Source organism: Oncorhynchus masou, chromosome 12, assembly GCF_036934945.1.
Source record: "Oncorhynchus masou masou isolate Uvic2021 chromosome 12, UVic_Omas_1.1, whole genome shotgun sequence".
Taxonomy (NCBI): domain Eukaryota; kingdom Metazoa; phylum Chordata; class Actinopteri; order Salmoniformes; family Salmonidae; genus Oncorhynchus; species Oncorhynchus masou.
The window spans coordinates 78460536-78471965 of NC_088223.1; the positions used below are offsets into that span (position 1 = coordinate 78460536).

The following is an 11430-nucleotide window of genomic DNA, read 5'->3' on the forward strand; positions in this document are numbered from 1 at the left end:
GCGCAGACCCAAGTTCCCATCGTATCCACACTCAGTGTTGTTTCTAATACTTGTAAGACTCTACCCCATATGACAAATTGTGTTTTTTTTCTGTCTAAAATAATGAAGCAGTATATTCTTCCATTCTCTTAACGTTGGAGTATCATTTGACTCCCAGTATTTATGTAATAGCATATTCAGTTTGTCACAAAAATAATATTGTCCAACCCACTGGGTATCTCACCGCACCCCCATTTGCCATGTCTTGGAATATGCAGATGGGTGGATTAAAAGTCAATTTACATTGTCAAACTTCTGACATCCAACTTTCTAACTCTACCTTTAACTTTTGGACTTGATGGCTCTCGCAGAAGTTATGAATTATTGAGTTAGTGTCAGTTTTACACTTAAGACATAAATCTGACATTGTTGTTTCTAATTAAAGCATTTGTTTCTTTAAAAATTATAAACTGGTTTGGTGTGTACTCATTTTGTGAGGGCTGTGTGGTGTTTACCAGGTTTATTTGGCATAAAATAGTATGCTTTTTTTAGTTTAACCTGAAGCTGTTGGCTCTCTTCAAAAGTAAAATATCATATACAGTGGGGCAAAAAAAGTATTTAGTCAGCCACCAATTGTGCAAGTTCTCCCACTTAAAAAGATGAGAGAGGCCTTAATTTCCATCATAGGTACACTTCAACTATGATAGACAAAATGAGAAAAAAAAATCCAGAAAATCACATTGTAGGATTTTTTATGAATTTATTTGCAAATTATGGTGGAAAATAAGTATTTGGTCACCTACAAACAAGCAAGATTTCTGGCTCTCACTGACCTGTAACTTCTTCTTTAAGAGGCTCCTCTGTCCTCCACTCATTACTTGTATTAATGGCACCTGTTTGAACTTGTTATCAGTATAAAAGACACCTGTCCACAACCTCCAACAGTCACACTCCAAACTCCACTATGGCCAAGACCAAAGAGCTGTCAAAGGACACCAGAAACAAAATTGTAGACCTGCACCAGACTGGGAAGACTGAATCTGCAATAGGTAAGCAGCTTGGTTTGAAGAAATCAACTGTGGGAGCAATTATTAGGAAATGGAAGACATACAAGACCACTGATAATCTCCCTTGATCTGGGGATCCACGCAAGATCTCACCCCGTGGGGTCAAAATGATCACAAGAACGGTGAGCAAAAATCTCAGAACAACATGGGGGGACCTAGTGAATGATCTGCAGAGAGCTGGGACCAAAGTAACAAAGCCTACCATCAGTAACACACTACGCCGCCAGGGACTCAAATCCTGCAGTGCCAGACATGTCCCCCTGCTTAAGCCAGTACATGTCCAGGCCCGTCTGAAGTTTGCTAGAGAGCATTTGGATGATCCAGAAGAAGATTGGGAGAATGTCATATGGTCAGATGAAACCAAAATATAACCTTTTGGTAAAAACTCAACTCGTCGTGTTTGGAGGACAAAGATTGCTGAGTTGCATCCAAAGAACTCCATACCTACTGTGAAACATGGGGGTGGAAACATCATGCTTTGGGGCTGTTTTTCTGCAAAAGGACCAGGACGACTGATCCGTGTAAAGGAAAGAATGAATGGGGCCATGTATCGTGAGATTTTGAGTGAAAACCTTCCATCAGCAAGGGCTTTGAAGATGAAACGTGGCTGGGTCTTTCAGCATGACAATGATCCCAAACCCACCGCCCGGGCAACGAAGGAGTGGCTTCGTAAGAAGCATTTCAAGGTCCTGGAGTGGCTTAGCCAGTCTCCAGATCTCAACCCCATAGAAAATCTTTGGAGGGAGTTGAACGTTTGTGTTGCCCAGCATCAGCCCCAAAACATCACTGCTCTAGAGGAGATCTGCATAGAGGAATGGGCCAAAATACCAGCAACAGTGTGTGAAAACCTTGTGAAGATTTACAAAAAACGTTTGACCTCTGTCATTGCCAACAAAGGGTATATAACAAAGTATTGAGTTAAACTTTTGTTATTGACCAAATACTTATTTTCCACCATAATCTGCAAATATACTAATAAAAATCCTATAATGTGATTTTCTGGATTTTTTTCTCATTTTGTCTGTCATAGTTGAAGTGTACCTATGATGAAAATTACAGGCCTCTCATCTTTTAAAGTGGGAGAACTTGCACAATTGGTGGCTGACTAAATACTTTTTTGCCCCACTGTACCAGTTTAAGTTCAGAATTGGTATTATCTTCTTTACCATGTAAAGATTTTTTATATTTTTTTCTAAAATACTTTTTTTCTAGAATACAAATAAATAATAAATAAATAACTAACTCAGATTTAATAATATAATAATAATAATATATCCCATTTAGCAACGCTTTTGTCCAAAACTTAAGTCGGCTGGGGCCATACTTTTACTATGGGTGGCCCCACGGGAATCGAACCCACGACGCTTTAACTTTTGCAGAGTATGAGATTATCATTCCCCTAAAGGACATCTTAAAAGCATCCCAAATTATGTAGGGGGCCAGCTCCTCTAGGTCTACATCTGTAATGCAAAATTCATTTTTGTTTTCATTTACATATTGAATATCTTTTGGGTCTTGAAGATGCAATCGGTTCATTCTCCATATTCTGTCACTAAGTGTATTTTCTGTGGGTACAATTAAGCATGATACAGGAGAATGATCCAATATCACTATACAGTGCATTCAGAAAGTATTCCAACCCCTTGACCTTTGACACATTTTGTTAAGTTACAGCCTTATTCTAATATGTATTAAATTGTTTTCCCCCTCATCAATCTGCACACAATACCCCATAATGACAAAGCAAAAACAGGTTTTTAGAAATGTTTTCAAATTGCCTCGATCTTGACTAGTCTCCCAGTCCGGACCAAAAGGCTCCTTAACAGCTTCTACCCCCAAGCCATAAGACTGCTGAACAATTAATCAAATGGCCACCGGACTATTTACATAGTCCGCCCATTTGTTTTATACACTGCTGCTACTCGCTGTTTATTATCTATGCAGTCACTCAACATCTATCTCAACATGTACAAATGACCTTGAATAACCTGTACCCCTGGACACCGGCACCCCCTGCATATAGCCTCGTTATTGTTATTTTGTGTTACTTTTTATTATTCTTTACTTTAGTTTATTTGATAAATATTTGGTAAACTCTTCTTGAACTGCATTGTTGGTTAAGGGCTTGAAGGTAGGCATTTCACGGTACGGTCTACACCTGTTGTATTAGGCGCATGTGACAAATACATTTTGATTTGATTTGAGTCCGTGCCACTGAAAAACATTCCCACCACAGCATGATGCTACCACCACCATGCTTCACAATAAGGATGGTGCCAGGTTTCCTCCAGATGTGACGCTTGGCATTCAGGCCAAAGAGTTCAATCTTGGTTTCATCAGACCGGAGAATCTTGTTTCTTAGTCAGAGTCATTAGATGCCTTTTGGTAAACTCCAAGCGGGCTGTCACATGCCTTTTACTGAGGAGTGGCTTCCGTCTGGCCACTACCATAAAGGCCTGATTGGTGGAGTGCTGCAGAGATGGTTTTCTAGAGGGTTCTCCCATCTCCACAGAGGAATTCTAGAGCTCTGTCAGAGTGACCATTGGGTTCTTGGTCACATCCCTGACCAAGGCCCTTCTCCCCCGATTGCGCAGTTTGGCCGGGTGGCCAGCTCTAGGAAGAGTCTTGGTGGTTCCAAACTTCTTCTATTTATGAATGATGGAGGCCACTGTGTTCTTGGGGACCTTCAATGCTGAAGACCTTTTGTGGTACCCTTCCCCAGATCTGTGCCTCTCCTCGACACAAACTTGTCTCGGAGCTCTACGAACAATTCCTTCGACCTCATGGCTTGGTTGTTGCTCTGACATGCACTGTCCTCTGTGGGACCTTGTATAGACAGGTGTGTGCCTTTCCAAATCATGTGCAATCAATTGAATTTACCACAGAGGGACTCCAATCAAATTGTAGAAACATCTAAAGGATGATCAACGGAAACAGAATGAACGTGAGCTCACTTTCAAGTCTCATATCAAAGGGTCTGAATACTTACGTAAATAAGGTATTTCTGTTAATTTTTTATACATTAGCAAAAATTCTAAAAGACTGTTTTTGCTTTGTCATTATGGGGTACTGTGTGTAGATTACTGAGAGAAAAAAAAATGTGGAAAAAGTCATGGGGTCTGAAAATTTTCCTAAGGCACCGTATCATATATTTTAAAACCCACTATATTGTTGAGTGCATTTTTGTAAATCAAAATGTAGTCAATTCTTGAATAGCTTTCCTTACTTTGAGACAAAATAAAGTATTTTGTAGTTGGGAATAATAATCTGCAGAGTTCCTGTAAAATATTTGAAGTGATGAAAATGTTCAGCCTCTTTGGAGGTTCCTTGAATTTCACTTTTTTTATTGCCATATCTGTCTAACTTGCTAAATGGCTGATCACCTGCTAAAATAATAGTTCCAGTCTGGTGTTGATCTAATATAGCTTGAATTATATCTAAAAAAACAGGTTTGCACCTGGGAGGATATACAATGAAATCAATGTGTATATTTCCTCATGTAAGGTACAATTCAAATGAGAAAATGTCCTTCTTGGTCCGTATGCTGGGATATACAGTAATGGAAAAGGGTGTATTCCTATTTATGAGGATGCCTACACCTCTTCTGTTACTACAGTAGGTGGCAGCATAGGCCTCTCCAACAAGATTCTCTTTAAATATTACATTTATCATTTTTTGAGGTGTAGCTCTTGCATAAAAAACAAATTACATAAAGCAATACTTACAGTTGAAGTCAGAAGTTTACATAAACCTTAGCCAAATACATTTCAACTCAGATTTTCACAATTCCTGACATTTAATTAGAGTAAAAATTCTCTGTCATAGGTCAGTTAGGATTACCACTTTATTTTAAGAATGTGAAATGTCAGAATAATAGTAGAGAGAGTGATTTATTTCAGCTTTTATTTATTTCATCACATTCCCAGTGGGTCAAACGTTTACATACACTCAATTAGTATTTGGTAGCATTGCCTTTAAATTCTTTAACTTGGGTCAAACATTTTGGGTAGCCTTCCACAAGCTTTGCACAATAAGTTGGGTGAATTTTGGCCCGTTCCTCCTGACAGAGCTGGTGTAACTGAGTCAGGTTTGTAGGCCTCCATGCTCGCACACGTTTTTTCAGTTGTGCTGACAAATTTTCTATAGGATTGAGGTCAGGGCTTTGTGATGGCCACTCCAATACCTTGACTTTGTTGTCCTTATGCCATTTTGCCACAATGTTGGAAGTATGCTTGGGGTCATTGTCCATTTGGAAGACCCATTTGCAACCAAGCTTTAACTTCCTGACTGATGTCTTGAGATGTTGCTTCAATATATCCACATAATTTTCCTGCCTCATGATCCCATCTATTTTGTGAAGTGCACCAGCCCCTCTTGCAGCAAAGCACCCCCACAGCATGATGCTGTCACCTACGTGCGTCACGGTTTGGATGGTGTTCTTCAGCTTGCAAGCCTCCCCATTTTTCCTCCAAACATAACAATGGTCATTATGGCCAAACAGTTCTATTTTTGTTTCATCAGACCAGAGGACATTTCTCCAAAAAGTACGATATTTGTCCCCATGTGCAGTTGCAAACCTTAGTCTGGCATTTTTATGGCGGTTTTGGAGCAGTGGCTTCTTCCTTCCTGAGCGGCCTTTCAGGTTATGTCGATATAGGACTCGTTTTACTGTGGATATAAATACTTTTGTACCTGTTTACTCCAGCATCTTTACAAGGTCCTTTGCTGTTGTTCTGGGATTGATTCGCACTTTTTGCACCTAAGTACGTTCATCTCTAGGAGACAGAACGTGTCTCCTTCCTGAGCGGTATGACGGCTGCGTGGTCCCATGGTGTTAATACTTGCGTACTATTGTTTGTACAGATGAACTTGGTACCTTCAGGCGTTTGGAAATTGCTCCCAAGGATGAACCAGACTTGTGGAGGTATACAATTGTTTTTCTGAGGTCTTGGCTGATTTATTTTCATTTTACCATGATGTCAAGCAAAAAAGGCACTGAGTTTGAAGGTTGGCCTTGAAATACATCCACAGGTACACATCCAATTGACTCAAATGATGTCAATTAGCCTATCAGACGCTTCTAAAGCCATGACATACTTTTCTGGAATGTTCCAAGCTGTTTAAAGGCAATCTACTTAGTGTATGTGAACTTCTGACCAACTGGAATGGTGATACAGTGAATTATAAGTGAAACAATCTGTCTGTGAACAATTGTTGGAAAAATTACCGATGTCAAAGTAGCTGAAAAAGCATGCACAAAGTAGATGTCCTAAACGACTTGCCAAAACTATAGTTTGTTAACAAGAAATGTGTGGAGTGATTGAAAAATTAGTTTTAATGACTCCAACCTAAGTGTATGCAAACTTCGAACTTCAACTGTATTTGTATTTTGAGGCACTATGCCTTTTTAGGGCTTCTAAGCTCCTACTCCTCCCCTAACATACCAAAAATATGTGGATATGTCATTGTAAATGAATTGGAGAAAGACTGACAGTTAAATACTGTGGCCAGTTTGTAATACCTTGTGAATTAAATTAAATCATACCACAGCATTATTGAATGCTTGTTTTTGATTGGTTAGCATGTACATTAAAACAAGATATCGGGACAGTTGGAAAAGACATTGGGACACCTTGCAATCATGACGCAATAAGCACCTTCACATGTAGGCCGGACTTGCTTCAAAGTCACAGAAAGCTAAACCAACAACCACCCAACCAAAATTGGATACATTGTAAATGCAGGTCCAACAAGGAAAAAACGTAGCTAGCTAACTAGCATTCATTTATTTTTGCAGATACTTTTTTTTGGAGCATCTGATGACCTAACATGGTGAGTGATGAACATGAATTCCTCTGGTCCCTACTGTCGCTTATGAAAATATCAACGGCAAAAGTTTTTATACTGGTAAATTAGTGCTTTCATATTATTTTCTTATGCAAATGTGGAATAAGCACGATTTATATTTAAAAAAATGTAAAATATATTTGTACCTTTATTTAACGATAAACGCCTCTGTTCTGTACATTATCTTTAAAAAATTAACTCTGCAAAGGGACTGGGCTCCACCTCGTCCTGCAGCATTATTCCAAGGTAATGCACCGAATGTTGCCGTTTATCCCTTATGTATAGCGGCTGGGGGGGTGTTTCTACGTGAGAAGAGTGGGTCCATCGAGAGACTGAAGTGAGATGCATGGAGGCACCACCAGCTATCGAAGTCATTCCAAAGGGTAGGTTTAACAAAGCAAATTAAATGTTACCATACTTTATAAGTCTCATAATAATGATATTATTTATTAGGCCTTTATAGCATTTGCAAAGTCATCAACAGCTTTCATTTCAACTGAATACAGACAATACATATAGGCCTAGAGTTTCGAGCTTTGGTTGATTTCAAATGTTATCTTCAAGTAAATCATTCAAATGTTGGATTCATCTCCATCTCAACCAACAATGTAAGTTTAGTCCTTAAATGTAGTCCAATTCTTTAACTTAGATTTTGGTTGAGATGGAGACAGGAATCTAACATCAATGATTAATTTGTAGACAAACTTGATATTGAATTGTGTTTGGTTGTCAAGACAACCAATTACCAACATTTGAAGGAGATTCATCTTCTGCTTAGATAGTTCCATCTGTGCCACTGACTTAGACTGGCTTTAATTCCATCAAGTCTACAAATTAACAATTGATATGTTGGATATCCTTTAAAATGTTGATATTTGGTTGCGTTGTCAACCAAACAGAAATCAATATTCAGTTAATCTACAAATTAATAATTGATGTTGGAGTCACATAAAAGTTAAGGCTACTAAACTAATGTAACAGTATTTATTCAACATTAAAACGAGTAACACATCCATGGCCACATTTTGAGTTAAGCCTACAGTAACTTCTTATGTAATCATAATCAAGATAGCATGCAGGTCGCTGGTCTGTGGAGATCTTCACAACTGCTATAATAATATGCGCAGAATCTCAAACAGCTTGGATCACTTGCATTATGTACTTTTAATGCAATCTCAACTGCAATTCAGGTCAATTGGTTGTGCTATGAGAGGAAGCACAGTGATGAAATGTATTCCCATTTTAACTCTGTTGTGCTATTAAATGGTTGAAAGCCCAGTGATAACACAATGGGATTTCAACAAACGTCTGACAGTCTTTTTGAGTGGGTGAATAAAGGTTGAAATCTCATTGAACAACGTCTCAACCAAATATTACCCAAATGTCCATGTTGAAATGATTTGGTGTGCCCAGTTATCCTCATTGTGATCTATGGGGAATGTGATGTGAATGAAGCATGTCTCTCCCAAATCTCCACTGTCATCTCTTTAATGCGTGTACAGTATTCAGCCTGATGGTAAATTGTGTTCAGGTGTGCCAAGGTTAGTGGACCCTGGTGAGAGGGGATCATCGTTCAGTCATCACCCTGTCGTCATGCTTTGTCAACACAGAGATTACCACAACTGCTATTTTCACTCCTTCAGTTCCCCCCCACGCTATCTGACAGACATTTAATCCATAATGTTTCAACAGAACAATGGAGATAAAGCCCGGGAATGCACTCAGGGACTGCACTTTCAAAAGAAAGAGCTCTTCTAATGGTGTAAACACAACCACTCTGGGCTCACACTCCAGTTCCCTAAACTTCTGAATGTATCAGGAGTTTACTCCAGCTACAACTAATAGAACACAAACAATTGTGGGAGTATTCAATCCATGAAATAATACAGCTAGTAGAACATTCAAATATAGCATAATTATTGCCATGTATCTGAAGACACAAGTAGATTAGGGACTGATGGCTAATGTTACTGAAATTCTATTAAAACGACAGACTGATTAACTTCTCAACACACATCTTCATTGGCACATACTTGTCAAGTCAAACTATATTGCCAGATGCTCAGCAGTAGCAATGTTATAACATTGAACATATAATCTTAATACAGTATTAACTAATGAAAGAAAGGCATTACATTATTCCAAGACCAAATGCCAAGGATAGCTCCGTCATCTTCCCTGTGAGACATCACCATACACATGCTCATAAAGCAATATGACGTCCTCTATACTCTCATGTCCATATTTCATAAGAGCTGAAATGGGTGAGGCTATAAAATGTCCTGATACCTTAAATGCTGTAAACACCATGTCTATCAGTGACAGGGATTATCTTCAAAAAGCTATGAGATGCCAAGGATAAACAAGTATAAAACACACACCTATCCAGGAGTCAGAATCAGGTGCACCTTAACTGTCCACTTGTCGGTGAGGAACCTGCTGGAGTGAAAGAGAGATAGAGGAAGAGGCAGATAGATTGACCACTCACCTGCTTTCAGAAGATGGACATTTAGCTCCTCACCACTCTCACCAGGCTGCCTCCAGTACACAGCTGTGTTCCATCCAGCTGGGAACATCCACAGAGTTTAAAAGAAGTGAGGAGAGGACTGGAGAAAGACTGAGGGGTGGTGGTGGTTGTTGTGGTGATGGTGGTGGGAGGGGGGGGGGGTGGACATCCAAACAGAGGAGCACTTCTCGTCCACTTCCAGCAGGATTAACGGTACTGTAATAATGGGAGTCCCAGAAAACAGCCGAATCCTCGCCTAGGGCATCCAATGGATTTCAAAAGGAGCAGGGAGAAAGAGAATACTTGAATGAGAGGAGCAGAGAAAGTGTAAGCCCCTGCCGAAGCTCTGGAAGGAACTTTACTAAAAGAGGCAGGTGCAAACTTTACCGGGGATAGTGTTCAACTTAATCAGAAATCAGTGTTTGGGGAAAGTGGGGAGGGGGACTTTGAGAGTGCAGAAAGAGGGAGAGAGAGTGTATAGAAAGTGAGGAGAGAGCAAATAAGAGATCCTGGAAATGAGGGAGGAAATACTACACAAGCAAAGGCAAAATATTGAAACTAGACCTTATTTCCGCAAAATATTGAAACTAGACCTTATTTCCCTCCAAGCATGGAAGGCAAAACGGTTTAAACAGACAGGAATTTGGACATAAATGTCAGCCCCATGGATTGGGCCCTGATCTCTCTCTCTCCCCCCACCCCCCCATCAGCCCTGTCGACAGGGTCTGTCTATGTATGGCTAAAGCTTTCTACCGGAGTGACTCAGACCCAGCCAAAGCAGCCCAGTCTCACTCTGGGTTATTTTATGGACACAAAGAGAGAGAAAAACACACATACTAAAACCTTGCTTTTTCAAGACCTTGGGTAGTTTGAGTTACAGAATTAACATGAGTCACTTAGGACACACTGTGTGCTTCTATTTAATTAGGGATGGCCTCATTTACAGGGACACACAGCGCACCTCATTTCCATAGATCCCGGAGAGATTAGGCATAAGGGAAATCGTAGGTGGATCCGTGCTGATAGGGTCTGGGAAGGAGAGGGGAGTCACTTGGGTCTTTGTTGTAAGGGGGACAGTGGAGGTAACTGGAGAGGTGGGAGCAGGATGTGTGAAAGGCTGCAGGACTGAGGGTCGACCCGGGGCTCCCATTGACCAGTGTAGGGGCTCTCTGTGGAGGATTCTTTTACACCTCCCATGCCTTGTTGTGTAAAAAGCACATACTCTTAACCAACCTGTGAAAGAGAGCGACAAACAAAAGGGGACAAAAAACAACATGATCCCAGTGGGCCTGAAGGGACCGGGATCCTCCTGTGCTAACGGTCAGTGTTTTGGGAAATGTCGAGGACAAGGAGAAGTGGGAGAAATTGAGATGGGGACGATAGGCCGGATTTTCACTTGAACCCTCTCTCTCTCGCATGGACTCACTCACACTCTCATCTGCCCAAACAAAATTCTTTAGACAACAAGGACATGATAGTGAGAGGATAATGGTCGCTCCCTCTCCATTTAGCTCACTGGGAATGGGGACAGTGTTATATAATCAAATTGGTTGTTACATACTGAGCTCAGCTGAGGTGACACTGCATATTTGCCCTATGTAAGGTGTGCACACATCTATGCCGAAATGGAGGACAGGATGACATAGATATATCCAGGAACATAGTCTTCCTAAGGAGGTTGAACTATGACTAAATGGTCTGATTGTCGTTTCAATTGTAAAAAAGTTGAGAAAATAAAAGTCATGGTTGAAACGGACTGATCCATTTGCCCCAATAAGTAAAAAAGCATTACATCAACCGTTTATGTGGGACCACAGTGACAGGTGAGAACAGAGTCGGGTTGTATCAAACATCAGAAGTTCTGGAGAGCCCATCAAGCTTGACCAACCATCCAAAAAAAATAATCCTGGAATGGATTCTGGGTGAGCTCAGCACAACAGTCACCCAATCCCCAGAGGGGGCCACTCCATATCAACACTCTAACCTCCCCCTATGCCCAGCAGTTGGCCTTGCCCTCCTCTCCTCTTCTTT

At 40.4% G+C, this 11430-nt stretch overlaps 1 protein-coding gene across 1 annotated transcript in view; it reads right to left on the reverse strand.

Annotated features, from left to right (window-relative positions):
* Positions 1-9580, reverse strand: part of tecta (tectorin alpha) — a 49817-nt gene extending 40237 nt beyond the window's left edge. Inside the window, exon 1 of the mRNA XM_064982064.1 lies at positions 9382-9580. The gene's annotated coding sequence lies outside the window, so the exon portion shown is untranslated. The remainder of the gene's footprint in view (positions 1-9381) is intronic.
* Positions 9581-11430: the final 1850 nt, after the last annotated feature.